The sequence below is a fragment of the Neomonachus schauinslandi genome, chromosome 2, assembly GCF_002201575.2.
Source record: "Neomonachus schauinslandi chromosome 2, ASM220157v2, whole genome shotgun sequence".
Classification (NCBI taxonomy): Eukaryota; Metazoa; Chordata; class Mammalia; order Carnivora; family Phocidae; genus Neomonachus; species Neomonachus schauinslandi.
This window is the reverse complement of record NC_058404.1, coordinates 173,280,751-173,304,017: the sequence shown is the minus strand read 5'-3', so window position 1 is coordinate 173,304,017 and position 23,267 is coordinate 173,280,751. Positions and strand designations below refer to the sequence as shown.

General features: G+C 37.4%; 1 pseudogene; it reads left to right on the top strand.

Annotated features, from left to right (window-relative positions):
• Nucleotides 1–22,070: 22,070 nt before the first annotated feature.
• Nucleotides 22,071–22,804, top strand: LOC110583947 (annotated as a pseudogene).
• Nucleotides 22,805–23,267: the final 463 nt, after the last annotated feature.

Here is a 23,267-nt window from a genome sequence, read left to right as displayed (position 1 = left end):
CAAATGCTAGAAAAACTAGTAGAGGAGAATCAAGCTTTTCCTCAATGAAGGAAAGAAGTCATATCTTGGGCAATATATAGAAATGTCCATTAGACCTTTCTGACATGGAGTTAATTTTATTGAAGATATATAGAAAAGGAATGTTGACCTAAGTGAAATAGACTTTGCCAGAGACAAATGTGACCATGAGAATGTACATCCTCCTAGGAATCTGTGGAAATCTCGGGACAGGACTTTGTAGACACTCAAGTAACAGAATCGAGGCTTCAGAGTAATTCCCTTGATAGCAAGTTGCAGAAAATGCCTCATTTATATTTGGTATGCATTTAGGCATAAGCCACAGGTTTCACAACAAGCCAGAATCTGAAAGGTACAAGCAAAGGGTAACTGTATTCATTTGCATATCCTCCTATGGGGACCTGTCCCCCTCTGTCTTTTGTATGAATTTCAAGGTTTCCATGGCTTTCCCATCAGCTCTCAAGTAATAAAGCATCTTGTCCAGTCTAATAGCAAATCTTCCCACTCACATCCAATATGAAATGTCTTTATTTACTCAGCTTAGACTTGCCTTGAAGGAACAGTGACGGAAACCTGCTGTGGGGAAGAAGGATTAGCGAGGGTTTCTTTCCTACTTCTTCACTCTACCTCTTTCCCGTCAGTAGCTACTGACGTAGGTCCATCTAGCATAGGAGCAGACAGAGGATAGAGAAGGAAAAATCATAAACTAAATCTTACCTTTGGGTTATAATCTCAGAGTAGTGCCATCTGGGTATAACAGATTTTCAATCTTGGTTCTTTCACACAAGGGATTTCATTGTGGGCCCCTTAGGAATATTCATCCCCAGCAACAATGTGAGACCATGTGTATCTGATCCCTTTAATGCTTTCTCTTCTTGGATACCTGAGAGTCCCAACTGAGGTAGTTTCACTCCTTAAAAAAGGCCTGGTCAGGCAAGGTTTTTTCCAAGACAATTTATAGCTGGTTCACTTTTATGGGGTCTGCATATGACTCATTTCCCTGTAGTCTAAGCCTCACTGCTTAGACTTTTCTAGGTATGAATCAGGTACCAGACCTTATGTCCCACAAGCTACAGATACCTGTTTCTTAGTCTGGGTTCCTGAAACCAAAGCTCAAAGTGGAGTTGAGAACATTTAATTGATCCAGGAGACTCTCAGAAGAAAGGGAGTAAAAGTGAAGCATGATAGTATAAGAAAATATATAATCATAACTAAGTTTCATTTCAGCTGATCTCATGAGAGCCTCTGGAGCAAGAACAGAATTGGTACCAATGTAAAGCAAAGGAGCCCACACACACTTTGTAGCAGCTATTGTCAGCTGCACGCAGCTTCAGCTAGGGCCTGAGCCTTACAAGGCCAGTTAGGGGGCCCTGGCAAGGATGCTAACAGCATCTACTACACTCATCAAGGTTTTGCTAAGTTTCTGTCGCTAGACTCAAAGTTGTGGGAAAGCACTCTCATCCTCTCTCCGCATGTGGAGGGGCTAAGAATGAACAATATACTACTCTCCAAAGAAATTCATATTCTTGCCCTCCTGAATGCTTTAATGAATCTCTAGTCTTCCCTTGGAGTAGCCTTGAGGTGGCTGATGAGTTAATACTGATAGAACTCATTTCACACCTGCTAGCCTGGTCCACTTTGATATTCAGTCACCTTTGCCATGAGATCTAGAATATTTGAAATTTGTTGTATTGTTCTTGGCTTTCATTGAAACTGAAAAAATAGGTAAACTTACATTTATCCTCCTTTTAACACCAACCTCTCAGAAATAAGGGACGGTAAAATCTGCTACTCTTGGCATTAGGGTGGCAAAGGGAAGCAGAGATAATGGTCTGTGGTCCAAGAAATTCTAGATGTTTCCAATAGGCCTCCTCTGTTACATAAACCAGAGCCTTGTGTTCCAATATTGATGTCTGCATCCTTTGGATATTTCTGGAGTTATGTAGAGCAGTGAAATTTGGTTAGAATTAACTCAGCTGATTCTGTAACAAAGATTTTCTTCTGAAAGACATCATTTCTTTGTGCTTTCTGTGGCAACTGAGCTGAACCCCCTTCTCTTCTCAGGGGCAGGTGACCACGACATGATGATCTTACCATGGGGACAGGCATAATCAGCACTCAATAATCCACATTTGGCACCAAAGAATTTCTTCTCATCCTGCCCCTATCTTCTCTGAACAACCTCTCTGACAATAATAGTATAAAAAATCTTGCTTAAAATTTCCTTTACAGTTGTTAATCAGGAATGACAAAGGATGCATTTTCACCATGCAACTCAGTAACCCTCAGGAATCTTTGTGCCAGGGTTAGAACTGGAACTGACCATGGCTTGCTACAGAAGAGGGAGAGAGACAGTGGTCTTTTGTAAGAGAGAAAGTCACTTGAGGCAATTTCCACTTTAAAGGCAGCTATTGAAGAATAATTTGTGGATGCATTTTTAACAACATTAATCTATTTTCACCTTTTTAGTTTTTTGCTGTTAGCGGCCAATAGTTAATGTATTTCAGAACAGTCCCAGTTTGTGAAACACATATATTGGTTTTCGATGAAAATATGACAGGCAGAAAGATTGCCTGAACACTGAAATCATTCATAACTAAGTAGCTAGATCTCTCTGGAAAGTGGAGCATAATTTGTTGAAAATGTGGATAAGTAAATCAAATTGCAACTAGAAGATGGATAAGTTCTGAAGATATAACACACAGCAGTGTGATTCGAGTCACCAATACTGTAATACATACTTCAAAGTTGCTAAGGGACTAAATCTTAAATGTTCTCACCACAAAAAAGAAATAATAATTACAGGAGATTATAGAGGTGTTAGCTAAGGCTATGGCAGTAATCATATTGCAATATATAAATTTATTAAATCAACACTTCGTACACCTTAAGCTCACATAATTATAGGTCAATTATATCTCAATTATATATAATATTTATACATAGTATATTATAATATATATTCAAAGAAGAATCATGGCCAAACTCTGAAATTTTCAAACCTATATATATTATTGTATTCACCAATAAAAAGATTTTCTTGAAAATTATTAACTTTTATACTTTCCTTTAGATTTTTTTTCCAGATTTTTATTTATTTATTTGAGAAAGAGAGACTGAGAGAGAGAGCACATGAGAGGGGGGAGGGTCAGGAGGGTCAGAGGGAGAAGCAGACTCCCTGCCGAGCAGGGAGCCCGATGCGGGACTCGATCCTGGGACTCCAGGATCATGACCTGAGCCAAAGGCAGTCGCTTAACCAACTGAGCCACCCAGGCGCCCCTTTCATTTAGATTTTTTACCAGTTCTTAAATGAGTGAATGGTATAGGCAATCTGGAATTGAAATCCCCATGTAATTACACAAATATAAATACTAGTTAGGAGAAAAGTTACTATCCTAAAGGGATTTGTAACTAAAAACTAGCTGAAAGGAAAATGTTATCTTCCTCAAGTTTTCTTTCTGCTATATAAGGTGAGCAAAGAGGCAATTAGACAACTGTTCCCTTATTTCAGAACATACAGGAAACTTAAAGAAACAGGATATTGGCAATGAATATCACGTCACAAGGGGCAGCTGGGAAAAAGAGCATAGATAGCAACAGAGGAATCTTTTTGTGAAGACATTTAAGTAAGGCTACATACTGTCTTTCAGTTAATAGTAATAAAATAAACATATCATTTCTTTCTTATGGCTAAGAATATTGTTGAGGGGAGCTCTGAAAAATATAGGAACTAAAGAGAGTTTCTAATTAAAGTTTCATTATAATAAATGAATTGTATCACACAAGTTAAAAACTACCTTCACCAAAATTAGACCTAATTTTTAGACTCTTCATAGAGCCTCAGAAGGACCTTGAGTTTATGTTTAAAATCTTTGAATTAGCACTGAGATTGAATACCAAGACTGATGCCATTGTGGGCTTTGGCGATTGAAGTTAAACTATGGATAGTCATGTAACCTTTCTAAATTTTATTGGCTCCTCAGTAGGCAAGATAAAATACAATGTGTTTTTTTTTTAAACCAAATCTCAGTTAACAGGCCCAGCAAGTGACAAGGAGTGATAAGCAAGAAATTTAGAATTGGGTCAATGGTTTGTATTTTGTTTTCTGGAGGAGGATGACCCCTCGCTGGTAAAAATGATTGATAATTCCTAACACACAGCAGGTATGCAGGGGGCTATGAGGGTCTATGAGTGGGGGCAGCATGGTGGAAGAGAACAGTGTGCAACAGGCCTCAAATAAGAACTGCTAAGAGTTTTTTCTTGATCAGAAGCTCAAGGACTGACAGGTACAGCAAAAAGGCCACGTACCTAGCAGTTTACAGGGAACATGTTCATGGTGAGAGGCAAAGGAAAGTGGCCCAACCTGGGACCTAAGACCTTTAAAGATACTAATCAAATCACTTGTAGAATGGGTTGAATTTATCTTCCTATTGAGCCTGGGATGAATTATCTTTGCTCTAAAAATGGTCAATCTCTTTGCTTGAGAGGAAGAAAAAGAGCTTGAGCAAATTATTAGACAAGAATAAGACCTCAAAAGAGGACAAAAATAAAGGACGTCATACCAGCAACAACAAAAATAATTGCTTAGGAGCAAAATAAAATTAGAACCAGTAAAAGAACATGACACATGATGAAGAGAAGGAACTACATGTCAGATTTAAATAACAGAAGAGACCTCTATCCTGACCTCACTATGTCAGACTTGATCTCCTAAAGAGGAACCCACAAAATGAAGGACTTATAGGAAGAAATCTGGGCCCAGCCTTTGGAGTCATATACATGTGGTGATGATTACTGACGTGCTTTGCAGCCAAGGAAAATCATAGGTCCTAACTGGAGGTGCAGGGTCTTCTTAGAGCAGCACTGTCCAAAATAAATTTATTGTAAGATACACATGCAATTCAAATTTTTCTAACAGCCACATTAAAAAGAAATAGGCAAAACTGATTTTCATAAAACAGTTTATTCAACCCAATCAATCTAAAATGATTCCATTTCAATATGTATTCAATAAAAATTATTAGAGATAATTTTAAAAACTGTGTATTTTATAATCTCAGTACCTTTCATTTGGGACCAGCCACTTCTCAAGTGCTCAAGAGCTACATGTGACCAAGAGCTGCCATATGGGACAGTTCATTCTTAGAGTGTGAATTTAAAACATGGCAGTAAGCCAAACAAGGCTTCTCAGGCTGGATAATGATTTTCTAAGTTTTAGCTTCTCATTCCCAACTCATTCTTCCTCCTCAGCAACCTCACTCAATCAAATATTTCCTCTCTCACATTTATATGCAACCACCAGGAGCTTCTCCTGGTGGTTGTTACTCACACCATTAAAATTTCCCTTCTGTCTCCAACAACTTCACAGAACTTTCCTCTTGTACACAATACAGTGACACAATGTAGTCTTCCTTGCCCTAATTGTAGCAGTATCTGCCCTCCTCTCTGGGCTTCCCTAACATCAGCATGACTTGGTCTAAGTCCTCCCTCTCTTGCCACTTCTCCTGGATCTCTTTTCAGGCCTGTCTAAAAACATAGTCTATCTTCTCCATCAGTAATTCCTGAATTCTCTGTCCAGTCAAGAGCATGCCTCCTTAGTCACTAGAATCAGTCACTTATCACCACTTTTTTTTTCTACTAGCTCCTTTAACTCCACTGTTATTCGGCCAAAGTGCCTTGTTATTTTACTGATGTTGTATTTCCATTCCTCTTGTTGTTACTTTATTTTGACCACTGTCAAAGAGACACAATGGAAGAAACATCTGGCTTTGAAATGTTTCCTCACCTTGCTGAATATCAGTTCCTTCATATCATGCATGTGAAAAATACATAAAATAACATATAATGGATATTCAGTATTCCACTACTAAAAATTCCTCAAAGGACTCTCTAGTCTTCACAATAAATACAAATCCTGTAGCATGGCCCACAAAAGTGCTTATGATCTGGTTCCCAGTTTTATAACTTTCACTTTAAAATCGTTTCTTTGTTAATACAAGCTAACTTATTTTTTTCTAGAAGCACCCATGTGTCTTTGTCATCTTGCCCCCTCTCGTTGGACATATTCATTGCGGTAATTCCTACCGGATGGCTGCCTAATAACTTTTATCTATTTATCTATTTCTAGACTTTGCTGAGATATGAACTCCTATAAGATTCTTATCTTGATACCATCCACCCCCTCAGTTTTTACATATTTAATCATAGCACCCAGTTAATAGAATTATAATTATATGTTCAATTATTTGTCTCAGAGGCCTTATCTTAATGGTTACCAAGCCTCTCCAATGTACATACTTGAGGATATAAGAAAAAGTGAATGAATGAATGAATGACTTAAGGTAAACATTTTGTGTGTGACACTCAAGAGTTTGGGAATTAGAACTGAAATAACATTAAAAGTGAAGAAAGAATGAGAAGGAAAACGGTTATATTGATGACATGAAAAGATAGGATTTTGGTTTCTTAACCAAGATATATTATAGTACAATGATGTGCAGACTCTTGGCAACTATCTAAGAGGTCCTCTGGAGAACTGGAAGTACACATTTGACATGTACTTATAAAGAGAAGTTCAAACCAAAGTTTAAAGGAAAGACTGACTTGGGGAAAATTGGGAAAACAGTAAAAACCAACAGACTAATTGCTATTGCTGGCAAAGCTATATAATAATTATCTGGAGAAAACAATAGGCATAATGTTACTTTATGTAGTTATGGGCTCAAAAAATTGATGTAATAAATTGATTAAGTTTGAAATTAATTCTTGGTATTTCATTTGGAGGTTCTAGTCATTCATCAAATTAGACTAGACTTAGAAATTTCTATTAAGCAAGAGAGGATTAGTATAGATAATCTGAAAATGTAATTCTCCAAATATAAAAGAACATAGATTTGTAAGCATCAGTAAATATCAAGATATCACACACTACAAAAAAAAATTATAACTGAGGAGAGAAGATGGACATAAAGAACAGACATGTTGTTGAGTCTACTGAACAGATTTGGGGAATACAGACAGAGGGAACTCCATCCCTCTTTTTTGAGTAGAGTCCGGAAAGGTGGCAAGATTCCAAAATTTTCCAATTGTTTGCATAGTTCAAGAATAAAAGATATATACTTGAGATTCTAAGAATGTGGATTTAAGTCAGTATCATAAAGGACCTATCTTATGAGCAAGACTCATGAAAGATTGAAATACTTTCTTCTTCCAGAGTGGCAATGCCCCAGAGATCTAGGGCATTTGAGCCCCTTGCAGTTGAGATGAAGAGGATGTAACATTGACATTCATGAACCAAACACCCCACAGGGATATAAAGGTATCTTTGGGCATCAGTGTGGGCTACCCAACTCTCAGAGCCTTCACAATACTTACCCCCTCGGAACATGGAGAAAACAGTGAGGATGCTGAACTGATTGAGATAGTTTCTGCTACTTGGCACAATGAGAGTTTGTGGTAGAAATTTAGTTCAGTTAAAGAAAAACAAAGGAAATTACATTTCTTGCCCATCAGAATTATACAGTGACAGATTCTTGTTAATTAAAAAAAAAAACAGTTATATCAATGAGTCTTTTAACAATGATGTGACTTCTTTATTGACATACTAACTCTGCTGTTGGGGCCTGGAAGACAACCAATATGAAGTGCTACAGAAGCAGGTCATCACTTTGACAAGAAAATAGTCCACATGCTTTCTGATCCTGATCCACCATGATGATGGCATCAATTTTCACAGTGTATCAGAGCTTTGGCTCATTGAAGTAGCAACAGTTACTCTGAATGGGAAAGTAAAAGAGTGTCAAAACAGCAAGGGTTTTAACCTGCATCTTAACAAAATTTTAACCATAAAAGGACTTGAAGAGGTATGTGGAAACACAAGCTTAGCAAGTGTTGTCTGAATGGTTGTGCCTTTTATGCTTTGTTGAAGCCTTTATCCGACTCTGAGACTAATCGATGATAAGATGCTGCCAAGGATAATAGTGGTTCCATCACACATGGGCAGTAATAAGATGCGAAATTATATGAATGCTTCTTGTGGGGAAAATAATGACAAGAGGAATTCAGTGTTCACATTGGAAGAAAGTTTTGTGAAAAGAAAAATTGTCATCTTCGCCATGTTTTTCTAACTGTGCTACAGACCTACAGGTGACAGAGTTGTAACTGAAAAGTTTATTCTTTTGCATCTTATCAGCTTTTGACAATAGATGATTAGGTGCTTAGGATGTATGGTATATCAGAAGTTATTTAATGGGAGAGTTTTCTATGTGATTTTTTTTCACTTAAAAACTGTTAATATTGGGGCGCCTGGGTGGCTCAGTCAGTTAAGCGGCTGCCTTCAGCTCAGGTCATGATCCTGGAGTCCTGGGATCGAGTCCCGCATCGGGCTCCCTGCTCGGCAGGGAGTCTGCTTCTCCCTCTGACCCTCCCCTCTCTCATGCTCTCTGTCTCATTCTCTCTCTCAAATAAATAAATAAAATCTTAAAAAAAAAAAAAAACTGTTAATATGGTAGTTGCCTCATTCTATGGGGTATTTGATTTAAAAATGTTTTAAAACTGCTGAGACATTCACAAGTAACATTCAGTTATTCATAACTTTGTGTCTGTAGGCATTATTTTACCCTCTATCCTATGGACACTGGCAGGAGTAATCACTGAAATAATTACTTCTACAGTATCAGATGGCAGGCACCATTCACTGAAAATTGTTGATGTAGAACAGCATGAATATTAGATCTACTAGTAGGAAACCTGATATGCTCAATTAAAATAATTAATAACAAAAAACACAAACTAACAAGTATAAATAGGGATGGAGATGTTAACAATCTTCATTTATCACATTTCAATTTATTAAAATTCCTGACAACAAAGTTGATTTTTTATATATAGTTTACTGTGGTAGATGAAAACAAGACATAATATAAAAAAAAAAATTACTGGTGGAGGCTTTCAGACAGTCATTTGCAGAATTTAAAACCAGGACTCAGAACCTCAAGCTTGGTGTCACTGATAGAGTTATATTTTAAGTGACATTAATGATTTCTTATAAATTTGCCTACATTTGTTATTTTATATTAAATGATTCTTAAGCCATATACCATCATAGACACTCAATGTTGCTAATGATTGCAAATGGAAATAGCATAGTAGTTGTGTAGAATTACGTAGAATTCCATAGCTACATAGAAGTACATGGTAATTCCAGAAAGCTGAGTCTTTCAATATATTTTCATTGTAGCCTTGTCATATCTTCCCCTGTGCTATACTATACTATACCATATATGCTATATGCTATGTATACTGTGCTATACCATACTATATCATATATGCTATATGCTGTGCTATGTTATACTATATCATATATGCTACATACTAGGTATACTGTACTATACTATACAATATATGCTATATACTATGTATACTGTGCTATATTATATCATATGCTATATACTAGGCATACTGTGCCATACTATACCACATATGCTATATATTAATGTATACCATGCTATACTATACTATAGTATACACGGTACTAATGACATGTAGTGTTCTATTACATACTAATGATACATTGTTTCTATGAAAACACAATTTAAATGTTTCAGATATATCTCATTTGATCCACACAACACATAATATAGGTACAATTTTATTCCCATTTTACTGCATGGAAACTGAGCAGCAGAGAAGCTAATTAACTTGCCTGGATTATCTAATAAGTGAGGGCTCCTGTTTCTAACTAGGACTTTGAAGTCATACATGTCACCACTTATTCTATGTTGCTTCTTATAGGTTGAAGCCTACATGGTCTTTGCACTTTAGAAAAGATGCTGAAAAAAAGATGCTGAATATGTTGGCTAATTGAATTTTTTTTAAAGATTTTATTTATTTATTTGAGAGAGAGATACACAGCGAGAGAGGGAACACAAGCAGGGGGAGTGGGAGAGGGAGAAGCAGGCTTCCTGCCAAGCTGGAAGCCCTATGCGGGGCCCGATCCCAGGACCCTGGGATCATGACATGAGCCGAAGGTAGACACTTAACAACTGAGCCACCCAGGTGCCCCGGCTAATTGAATGTAAATAAATATTTTTTAAAAAGATGCTGAAATAAGACTTTCCCTTTTCCCACTTTTGGCTGAATCCCCAAAGCTAAGATATTTATTTAATGCCTGAACATTTTAGAAAGAAAGAGTGCACCATCCTTAGAGAATTCATTAAGCAATAACTGCTAAAACTCAGGTTGAAGACCTCTAAGCTATCATTGACCTTGAAGATACCTAAAGAAAGACTTGAATATTGAATAGGAAAATAAAGATTTCTTTAGAATGAAGAGTTCTTTTAGAATGTAGTGTCTTTCCCTTTCCTACTCCATAGTATGGTATGGTTACTTCCCTCAATGTAATCTTGGGATATCAATTCAGGTTTTTTTGCCACCACAAAATTTAGTGCCTTAAAATAAGCATTCATTATCAATCAACATTATACATCACATCAATAAGAGAAAACTTAAGAACCATATGAAAATTTCGATAGACACAGAAAAAGCATTTGACAAAGTACAGCACCCATTCATGATAAAAACCCTCAACAAAGTAGGTTTAGAGGGAACTTGCCTCAAAATAATAAGGGCCACACATGAAAAACCCACAGCTAACATCATCCCCAATACGGAAAACCTGAGAGCCTTTCCCCTAAGATCAGGAAGAAGACAAGGATGTCCACTGTCACCACTTTTTATTCAACATAGTATTGAAAGTCCTAGCCACAGCAATCAGACAATAAAAAGAAATAAATACCATCCAAATTGGTAAGGAAGAAGTAAAACTCACGATTTGCAGATGACATGATACTATATATAGAAAACCCAAAAGACTCCACCAAAAACCTGCTAGAACTGATACAGGAATTCAGTAAAGTCGCAGGATACAAAATCCATGTACAGAAAGCTGTTGCATTTCTAAACACTAATAATGAAGTGAAAGAAAAAGAAATTAAGAAAACAATCCCATTTACAATTGCACCAAATATACAATACCTAGGAATAAACCTAACCAAAGAGGTGAAATACCTGTACTCTGAACACTATAAAATACTGATAAAGTAAATTGAAGATAACACAAAGAAATGGAAAGATATACCATGCTTGTGGGTTGGAAGAACAAATATTGTTAAAATGTCTATACTACTCAAAGCAATCTACACATTTAATGCAATCCGAATCAAAATACCAACAGCATTTTTCACAGAATTAGAACAAGCAATCCAACAATTCATATGGAGCCACAAAGACCCCAAATAGCCAAAGCAATCTTAGAAAAGAAAAAAAAGTGGACGGTATTAAAATTCTGGTCTTCAAGTTATATTACAAAGCTGTAGTCATCAAAACAGTATGGTACTGGCACAAAAATAAACACATAGATCAATAGAACAGAATAGAAAATCCAGAAATAAGCCCACAATTATGTGGTCAATTAATCTTCAACAAAGCAGGAAAGAATTTGCAATGGGAAAAAGACGGTCTCTTCAAAAAAGGGTCTCCTTCTCAATGAAAATTGGAAAGCAACATGCAAAAGAATGAAACTGGGCCACTTTCTTACACCAGACACACAAAAAATTCAAAGTGTATTAAAAATCTAAATGTGAGACCTGAAACCATAAACATCCTAGAAGAGAGCACAGGCAATTTCTCTGACATCAGCGTAGCAAATTTTTTCTAGATATGTTCCCTGAAGCAAGGGAAACCAAAGCAAAAACAAATTATTAGGACCAAATCAAGATAAAAAGCTTCTGCACAGCAAAGGAAATAATCAACAGAACTAAAAGGCAACCTACAGAATGGGAGAAGGTATTTGCAAATGACATATCTGATAAAGGGTTAGCATCCAAAATATATGAAGAACTTATAAAACTCAAGAACTTTTAATCCAATTAAAAAATGGGGAGAAGACAGGAACAGACATTTCTCCAAAGAAAACATCCAGGTGGCCAATAGACACATGAAAAGACACGAGTCAGAATGGCTAAAATCAACAACACAAGACGCAACAGGTATTGGCAAGGATGTGGAGAAAGGGGAACCCTCTTACACTGTTGGGAATGCAAACTGGTACAGCCACTCTGAAAAACAGTATGGAGTTTCCTCAAAAAGTTAAACATAGAACTACCCTACAATCCGGTAATTGCACTACTGGGTATTTACCCAAAGAATACAAAAACACTAAATCAAAGGGATAGATGCAACCCTATGTTTAGAGCAGCCTTATTTACAATAGCAAAGATATGGAAGCAGCCCAAGTGTCCACTGACTGATGAATGGATAAAGAAGATGTAACATATATATATAATGGACTATTACTCAACTATGAAAAAGAATGAAATTTTGCCATTTGCAGCGACATGGATGGAGCTAGAGAGTATAAAATGCTTAAGTAAAATAAGTCAGTCAGAGAAAGACAAATGATATGTGATTCACTCATGTGGAACTTAAGAAACAAAACAAATGAGCAAAGGGGGAAAAAAACAAGAAACAGACTCTTAACTATAGAAAACAAACTGATGGTTACTAGAGGGGAGGTGGGTGGGTGGGGATGTGCTAAAAAGGTGATGGGGATTAAAGAGTGCACCTGTCATGATGAGCACCAAATGATTAAAATAAAAACTTAAATAAATTGATTATTGATAAAACAATCAAATAAACAGAAACAACCACTGATTTAGCTCACAGTCCTGCAGTTCAACTATCAGGGCTACACTCAGGTGGGCAGTCTCCTGGTCTTGGCTGGGCTCATGCTTCTGCATTCAGCTGTCTGATCAGAGGCAGATGGCTAATTTATCTGAAGTGGGACTTCAGCTGATATGGCTCATTTAGGTTCCATGTGGCCTCTCATCTTTCAGCAGGTCAGCTCATGCTTGCACACATGGCAGAGGAGGAAAGGGGTCCCAAGTGGGAAAGTACAAATGTGCAAGGTCTTTTGAGTCAGAGCCTTGGGACAGGCCCAACATTGCTTCTGCCAATCCAGCTTAAGCCTGCAATTAAGAGTGGAGAAGTGAACTCCACCCATTGATGAGAGGAGCTACACAGTCACATTGCAAGGATGTGGAGAATAAATGGAGAATTTGGGGCATTTTGCACTTTACCCTACCAAGTAAAGCATACTCTGGGAGAACTGCCTGAAGAGTTTGTCCTGTATCTTTTGAAATTTTGTTGATTCAGAGCCTGGCATTTGACTTATAGATGAAAAGACTAAAATCAAGGCTATAGGATGAGAAAGAGAGAGGGCTATAGAGGAAGAAAGCTGTACTATCATATGTGTGGGAAAAATATTCGTGTTTCCTGAGGGATTTGTGTAAACCCTGCAGAGTTAGGCTGAGTTACATTGAAATGTCTCTATCCAAAAGACCTCCTTCAGGCAAGTCTGTTGTGGAGCTGATTGCTGGAAAATAGGAACAGAGGGGAAAATATAAGTAGCAGACAGCAGAGGTTTTTGGCCCCACTGGAAAACTATAGTTGGAGAAACCTAATACTTTGATCTTGAAAGAGTAACAACCAAATGAATAAAAATCCCCAATATAGAATATGAGCCTTGATATCTGTCCTCCCACAGAGCACAGCACACCAGATCACATTTTCAGCAGCCAAGTAACATATTTCTGACTCTTCTGTATCTTTTGTACCTTAGCTTCAATCCTCGAGGATCTGAGGCAGCAAAATGATTGAGGATGAGGAATAGAATCGATGAGCAAAGGTAAGTATGGAAGAAACCAGTGACATCAGTGAGCAGCTACATGACGATTTGCATCCAGACTATGACCATTTCTTACCACCTCTCTCACCACTGCCCAGGTGCAGGCCTCCATGAACAGTTATGGATTACTGCATGAACCTCCTCCAGGTTTTGTGTGACCCCAATTTATTCAAAGTAGGTAAACGTAAAAGTGATCTGGAAACTATAAAAATTGCTATGTGGTTATAACTGGAATCCAGAAAGAAGTGCTGACCTTTCCATGATCATTCCCTGACAAACATTTTGGCTAATTCAAATCCAGAGCATGATAATTCATTAAAAATTCCAGTCAGTATATAGAAAAGAAAAAGGGACAGAAATAGAAATAGTCTCCTGTATTGGAAATCTGTTTTCCTCCTATATCACCCTCCCTATTCCTTGCAAGTGACCCCTGTCTGTCTTAAAGATGATAATGGAAAATGAAGGGGAAAAAACTCATGCCCTTAGAAGGAATCAACTCAAAACTCTGTATACTTATTCAAGCAAAACTATTGAAGGGCACAAGATCTACATTTTTTTCCAAGAGGAAAGGAATCTAAAGACAAATTGATTAGTGATGTGTTATTTGGAAGACAATAGTAGGGAAATGAGTTTCCCCAAACACACAACTCATCACCACTATTTACAAGATGTTTTAATTAAAGGTAAACTCCAGATTAAGGTAGGACCTGTATGGGTTAAGCCAATTATAGTCATTTGAAGAGGAATAGACACTTTGATAAGTTTGAAGGGTGGCTATAACTCTTTTTTCTTATTCATGCTTTGAAGATTGAATAGCTCTAAGTTGATAATAAAGTAGTATGAAAAAGAACAAAGTAAAAAGAAATGACTACATTAGTTTGCAGCCATCTATTTTTGGCCCTTCTGTTACCTTAGTAATAATCTTGAAAGGTGTTTAAATCCTGTTCTTTGCCAAACACAATTTTCTACTCATTATAAAACAGATAGATTATTTCACACATGAATTATTTTAATTGTCTGACATTTTACTAATATTCACATTCCTAAACCAAGTCTAAATGATGAAATGGCAAAGAGATGGAAAGAAAAAAAGATCATCGGTCCATGTCAGCTGATTCAGCTAGTCAGTCTATATGATTGACTGATTCTTTTCCTGAATTAACCAGTTGTTAATAGACACAACTAATACAAGTCTACATAAATAACCTACTGTGATGAATTACCTGATTTATCTGGCACCAAGCCATTTTTAAACTAACAGATGACTCATCATTAACATTAACACAATAGTGGATAGGCCTAACAGCACATTTACTAGTCCTAGAAAACAACTGAATGTTTCAACCAAATTCTTTGAGCACATTATTTACAATAATCTATTTGAACAAAACAAATGAGTCAAGAACTCACAAGTATCAACCCTAATAAGGACAAATAATAGAAAGTCATAAATACTCAATATACTTTTAGGGGAGCTTTTATGAATATTTGTTCAATGATAGTCATCAATGTTTCTCCACAGAAGAACAGAATTTATATCCTTCAGTAGTTCTGCTTGAATGAGCTAATGCAGTGTTTTGATTTGATTCATTTTCATAGTCCTAAGAGCAAGTGACGGAGATCCATTAGAGCATGCAGTAAAGTTCCCACTGCTTCACTCTCTGAGATTTATCTCAAGTCCCACTTCATCTAAAAGTCATTCCTATTCATTCCAGTCAGTTGGAGACCTACTACATAGTAGACCTACTTTCAGGATAAATGAATTGTGAAATAAATTGCCTGCCTCCAGAGGACATCTGTAACTTGGGCCTCAACCATGTGGCAGAGTACAAGAACATGAAACTTTGAAAGGGCATCTAACTCTGCAGTAGAGAGAACAAGTTAAGGAAGATAGTCAAGAAGAAATGATAGTAGTGATGTATAATCAAAAGTAAAGTGGACAGAAGGTTGGTATCAACGTGGAAGGAAAGGTTGGAAGGAGAGAGGTGACTTACATTGTGGGTCACCCTATTCTTGATGTACAGTTCTCCCTTCTCTGGATTTCTGCTGTTTCTCTTAAATTGACACAAACAGTTGTTGCTTCCCGGTGTTATAAAACTGTTCCATGTTCTTTCCCAAACCATATTGGCAATTCTCTATTTCTCCATCACTCTTACCCAGTGGCCAGCATGGAGATGTGCACGGAGAATGTTCTCAATAATCAATGTGTTAAATGAAAATGGAACTTTCAGAATTTTTTAAAGATCTTACAATATCACCTTCAAATGACCACTATGAGGATATATTGAATCTCTGTCTTTACACAAATTTATCCCAGTAGGTATTTGACTGAGCTCTCCATTTCCCTTCCTTTCTTGTGGTCACTACAGCATGTGGATTTTGTGGATATTGACAGAATTGAGTCCATGAGGCTAATTTTCTAAATAAAGTTTAACAGAAGGCAGGGCTAAACTGCCTTTGCTGCCTTCTCACAAAGGGAAAGGGCAACATGGCTTAGAGATGAAACTGACCATTTTTCACACCAAAATTGTTCTGTCATTCCATGTTGAATGCAGTAATTCCATTTTATGAAAAGTTATTTATAGAAGCTTTTAAGAGAAAAGGTGCTGCCGAGGTATGCTAGCATCGATCATTTTTTTTTTTTCTGGCATAAATCCTGGAAACTGGAAAAGTAGATAAAAAAAATAGACATTCTTCAGATTTGATTTCTGATTTTTTTTGAAAATCTCTGTCTGACATTCAGCCTTTTTCAAAGCAATTACAGTAATAAAATAACATGCTTACTAAGAATGTATTCCTTTAAAAATATGGATGTTTTTATAATTTGAAGAAGGAAAAGATTTTAAACAGAGAATCCAGTGCATATGATTTTAAATTAGAATAAACATTTAAAAAGAGAGGTGGCCACATTAGCAGTTTTCAAAATTATGCTAAAGCATGAGAGGATGTAGTTCTAAAAAGACAGGAATCACTGACTTCAGTGTCATGCAAGTCGGCTTACCATTAAGGTAGTGCCTTAAATAACATTCATTTCTCTGAAACGCATAATTAGGTCAAGTATACATTATAATTCACCTTGAGGTTGGTAAGAAAGTACAACTTTAGAGAAAAAATTAACATGGGAAGCTACTCTTGGAGCTAAAAATGGAAAAAAAAAAAAACTACATTTATATTGAAAATAAATGTAGCCACCTGCTATGAGAAATTCTCCTTTTCCAGGCAGTCTCCTCAGGGCTGGATTCATCATTGGTAAAACCAGGTCACTTTTAGCTTTTCAGAATTTTAAACTTCTAAGAGTAATGAATCTATGCCCTTTCTCATTATATGACCTTGTATTAAGACCCCGACTTGGTTAATAATGAAGGGAAAGAAGCACATAGGGAGTCCCTCCCTTTACTTCTCTTTTTCTTTGCTTCCTTGCTCTGGGGCTCTGCCAACATGTGCTTGATGACTCTTCTTGGTTGAGCAGCCTTAGAACCTGTTCTCTACTTATACCAATTCAAATCAGAAGCAGACTTTGGATCTACTTCCTGAGCAGTTGACATGACTGCATATGACAGGACTGCCTTACTCACCAATTACAGAGAAGCTGAAACAGAGCTCTCAGGCATAATAGAGCTGCTTTGAGATGACCACCCATCCATACCCAAGTGATACTTAAATGGAATTGATTTCTATGTGTAAGCCATGGTAACCCAGCCCACTGATATAATGAGATCCAGTGACTAGACCAGCAGCTTTTTCTTCCCTGGCAAAAGAGTTAGAAAGGTAGGTGAGCAGAGGGGTAGAGGTTTCTCAACAGCCTGAGACAGAAAAGCAGAACAAACAGGTACGTTTCTTACCTAATATTCAAATGTTAGTTTAATTCAGCATTTCCCAATGTTTGTTCCACATATAATAGATATATTTCTGATAATATTAGTCCATGGATTTTTAAAATTTCACTTAAATTGTGATACTCAGTGATTCTTAATATGTTAAATCGATGGTTTTCAAGATTTCAGGAGAAGGGTAAATATTAGGTAGAACAAAGTCATTGGTCATTTTTGACTCTCAATTTAGACAGTTTGTTATTACAGCTGTTGTTTTTCCAAAGCAAAAACAACAGTCTTGAGAGCGAGGTCAGGCCAACCTGTTACAGAAGTTTACTATAAAAAGTGGTTGGAGAGAATTTCAAATGTGAAGTTGCATTCTGTACAAACAGAAACAGAAGGCTTTGGGCAGAAAAAGAGAGACAAGTAATATCAATAGATAGCTTTGACTGAGCAGCTCCCTGTGCCAGGTACTTTTCAAGTACTTAATACACACTATCTATTCAATCTTTACAACAACTTTCTGGTATTATCTTCTTTCTACAGATATGGAAATGTGGAACCTAAGAGGGTTTAAGTAACTTGACCAAGTTGACACAGCTTTAAGTGGTAGAGGGTAGATTCAAACTCAAGAATGCTAGGTCCAGAGCTGATGCTTTTGAAACTACATTCTACTGCTTCTGTTATTCTATAAGGAGTTCAGTTTTCCTCACTTCAAACAATCTCATCTCTGCAGGGTCAAGAGGTAGGAAATGGGGTGGGGTGGGGTGGGGTGGGGTGGAGAGTTGATATAAGAGAGGTCTCAGAGAGTCTAAGGAGAATCTGCCAAAAGCTGCTGGGGTCATACATCTGGTTTCATGTTTGGAAATCTGGAAGAAGATCACCTGAAACAGCCCCTGTGCATTCGTGGGCAGCCACAGTGTTGTGTGAATGGTGTCCTTGACATTTAGGCATAGAGAGGGCTTGTGTTATGCCTCTCTGTGGTGTGAAATCAGTCTAGGAAATCCTGCGTGTGCTGGAGGGGAAGAGAAGGTCACCTGAGTTGAGAATTCAGAAGACAGACATAAGACTGCTCTGACATGAGGGTTGGGAAACCAAATCTGGCTGAGATCCAGATATCTGCAATGTCAGTGAAAACCAAAGTGAGGCCAAGTCATCAAGGATTTTGATCCTGCCAGTAGGACAGACCATGGATAAACCAGTACAGATGCCAACCGTAAATTCCAGCAGACAAGTCAGTGGACAAGCTTCAAACAAGGCAGTCAAAACAACTGCTCAAGACCACTTAATGGGTCTGAGGCCACAATCCTCATCCCTAGGCATCATGGGCAACAGTAAATTCCCACTTGATTCCAGGTTCATCTAGGATTGCAACTAGAGGCAAGAATAGTCTCTGAGCTTCTGAGTATTTACCAGAAAGAGTCTATGTTTGCCAGAAACTGCTTTGAACCAGAAAGGTCTAAGGTATAGCAAATTGGCACTTTCAAATTGGTTTCTCATCCTTACCCCATCACACCCCACTATCCAGCAAAGCACAGAGATTATGGTGATAATTAAAAGAGTTATTTTTTTAAAAAAAAAGAAAAGAAAATGGAGAAACTTTTTGTACACCCCAATTTATAGAGTGTTCAACTGCAAGCAGCAGTTACACAGAACACAAGTTCTGTGTGAGGTTGATAAATATTATTCAAAAATATTTCCTTGCTATATAAGATTGGGAATATGACTTTAAAAATTAAACAGGTTTCTATGGTGCACAAATTCTCAGAAACTTAAATTAGGGTCATTAACATTGGGAGTCTATGAGAGCAGATAATATATGCCAAGTTTTGAAATGTACTATTTCTAAACATTTTTACATGTTAAATTTTCCATATTAAATTTTCCATTTAACATAATTAGTATTTCATAAAACACTCTTTGGGAAACAAAGGTTTGGCTCAATATAAGGGATCTCTGTGATTATTAAACATAAAGTCAGGAGATCAGATCCAGGATATGTATAGTTACTCACACATACACACACAGAAGGAGACAGAGAGTATGAGAGAGAGATCTATATCTCTTATCTCTTTGGATGTATTATAAAATTACTTACTAATATTTTAGTGAACATTACCAGAGTTGGCAATCTTATTCCACTAAATCTGCACTTTATATTCATTTTGTGCTAGAGAGTAAGATAGTGAGATTGTATTTTCCACTTGGTAAATTGTCTCATGCATGACATCTGAGGACTACTGGCTATAGTAAGATGATCTAAATTTTGTGTTAACATTAGTTGAGAAAAGCTAAGTAAGATTTCCTCCCTGCCTGCTCAAGCTCAATGTTCAGTTTAACACAGAGAATCAGAGGCTGTGGTATTCTTTTCCCAGTGTAGACAATCATTATTAATTTGTACTAATGCCAGTACATTGTTTCATGTTTGGAAATCTGGAAGAAGATCACCTGAAAGAGCCCTCTACCCTCCCAACCTAAGCATCTCCCAAAGCCCCCTTCTCTTGATACCATCATATTGGGCATTAGGATTTTGACATATGAATTGGGGGAGAACATACATTCAGACCATATTGAGTATAATAAAGACCATGCCTCCCTCTGGGGAAAATATTTTCTATAAATATCTAGATGACCAAAGTAGGAGCTATTGCCAAAACCCACATATTTTGATTCTTTGTTTTTTAATCTGAGTTAATTGCTCCTGAAAAACTTTAAGTTATATAAAATAATGAACATTTTGCTTTCTTAGACCTCTCTTTGAAGACTTTTGAGGTTGTTCCATTTAACCTAATCAATTGTCAGGGATATCACTTCTATCTCTCAAGACAGGTATTATAACACAATAGGTAGAAAATCTACAGCACATTATAATCAGTTATTCTGAAATGATCCTAATGTTGTACCAACACAAATAAGCTGTTTTAAATTCATGTTTTAGCAGCATCTGTTGCTGGCAGATTTAATACCTGATTGTCAGATCAGGATTTCTAAATCCTTTCATCCAGAAAATACTAGAAGCATAGTTTATTTAAAACTTGCAACTGATAAATCTTTATCTTTAGAATCCAGGTTTAATTTGGGGAAGTCATCATTTTTCTCCCCTTTGTTAGCTTGTCTCTTAAATGAAGCAGAAGCACATTCTGGTTACTTTCAGTCAGGAAGAGATATTAAAAGGGAACATAGAGAAGCAAGGAAAATCACACACCCTAGAAACAAGTATTACTGCTGGGGGGAATTAGCAGTTTCCCCAGGTGTCCAAGAGCAGCTGTGGTGTCCTTGTTGAAGAATGTGACTATTAAAGATGCATGACTATGCCTCCAGATTCTAATGCTTATCCAGTACATCTGTTAGCATATGCATTAATCACAACCACTAGTGCTCTTTCTGTCTCCCAGTCATGCCTCCAAAAAAGAGGATTAGATTAGGTCAGAGGGACCCTGACAGTTGGGCAGCCTTCCCATATTAGGCCATGTCATAATTGTTGCGAGCCCATGACCGTTTACATATGGCAGCTCATGGGCACAAATGCATTCCTGCTTTAAGTAACCACTATCAGGAAGGGAGGGTCACATCATTAGCTTTCCTTAGAAATATGGGAGTTGTAGGCATCGTGGACCTAGTAAGTCCCTTTCAATGCCTCTCAAGAACTATAAAGGATTTACTTCCAACTAATACATTAGCCCACCAGTTTCATGGTTACCAGCAGAATATAAGAGATTCCTGAGTCAGAGACAATGGACAGTTTATTATTTACAGTAGTAGTAGCAGTAGCCAGAGCATCATCATTTTGTATCACTTTGCCAAGCCACAATTCCCACAGGGCAATGGGAAGAGTGCAAGGTGATACCTGCAGGAGAGGAATGGACTTTAAGCTCGTCTGAACTTTTCCCCAGAGGGAGACATGGTCTTTATTATACTCAATATGGTCTGAATGTATGTTCTCCCCCAATTCATATGTCAAAATCCTAATGTCCAATATGATGGTATCAAGAGAAGGGGGCTTTGGGAGATGCTTAGGTTGGGAGGGTAGAGGCCATTATAAGAGACACCCCACAGAGATCCCTCACTCCTTCCACCATGTAAGGATACAATGAGAAGTCTGTGACATACAAGAGGGCCATCACCAGACCACAACAGCACCCTGATCTTAGACTTCTAGCCTCCAGAACTGTGAGAAATACATTTCTGTTGTTTATAAGCCACCCTCTCTGTAGTATTTTGTTGTAACAGCCTGAACAGACTAAGAGAATGCTGGAGAGCAAACAAAGATGAACTTTGCTCCAGAGAGAAATAGTATCTCTGTCTTCCAAGTTTGCTCACTAGACAAACATCTCTGAAGGACAGTTCAGCAAAAAAGTCAAGCAGTGCCTTTGCTTGCAAGACACACAGAAACATAAAAGAATTATCTCCCTAGAAGACTCCAGCTCAAAAAATGCTAAGCATGATTTATATGAAGAGATATAATTAGCTCATTTCTGGCTAGAACCAGGGAGGGTACAGAAGAGAAGAAAAAGAATGTTCCTGCTGTGCCAGAAAGACTTAAGAAGCAAAGGAATTTTGCAGAGTTGAAGATCAAGCGTCTGAGAAAGAAGTTTTCTCAAAAGATGTTTCAAAAGGCAAAGAGGAAGCTTATCTATGAAAAAGCTAAGCATTACCACAAAGAATATAGGCAGATGTACAGAACTGAGATTCGAATGGCAAGGATGGCAAAAAAAGCTGGCAACTTCTCTGTACCTGAGGAACCCAAATTGGCATTTGTCATCAGGATTAGAGGTATCAGTGGTGTGAGCCCAAAGGTTCAGAAGGTGTTGCAGCTTCTTCGCCTTTGACAGATTTTCAGTGGTAATTTTGTTAAGCTCAACAAGACTTCAGTTAACATGCTAAGGATTGTGGAACCATATACAGCACGGAGGTACCCAAACCTGAAGTCGGTGAGTGAACCAATCTACAAGCATGGTTATGGTAAAATCAACAGGAAGCTATTGCCCTGACAGATAACACATTGATTGCCTGATCTCTTGGTAAATATGACATCATCTGCATGGAGGATCTGATTCACGAGATCTCTACTGTTGGAAAATGTTTCAAAGAAGCAAACAACTTTTTATGGACCTTCAAATTATCCTCTCCATGAGGGGGAATGAAGAAAAAGACCACCCATTTTGTAGAAGGTGGAAATGCTGGCCACAGGGAAGACCAGATCAATAGGCTTATTAGAAGGATGAACTAAGGTATCTACCATGATTACTTTTGTAATCTGGTCAGTAATAAATGACTACTCTCAAATGGAAAAAAAAAGATGTAATTAAACAAAATAATATTGCAAACATGAAATATTTGAGTTGCATGTGAAAATTGAAAACATCAAGTGTGAAATCCTCTCATCACTCATAGTCATCCCTCCCCATTCCAAGATTTCTACCAGATTGTGCCTTAAACTCATTGCTTCTTTCTTAGTGGCTTTATGATAAAACATTGAGAAAATTGACAGCTGTCTTTCAAACATCCAGGGTCTCTATAGACATAAAGCATTTCCTGTCCATCTTTTTTTTTTTTTTTTTTTTTAAAGATTTTATTTATTTATTTGAGAGAGAGAGAATGAGAGACAGAGAGCACATGAGAGGGGGGAGGGTCAGAGGGAGAAGCAGACCCCCCGCCGAGCAGGGAGTCCGATGCGGGACTCGATCCCGGGA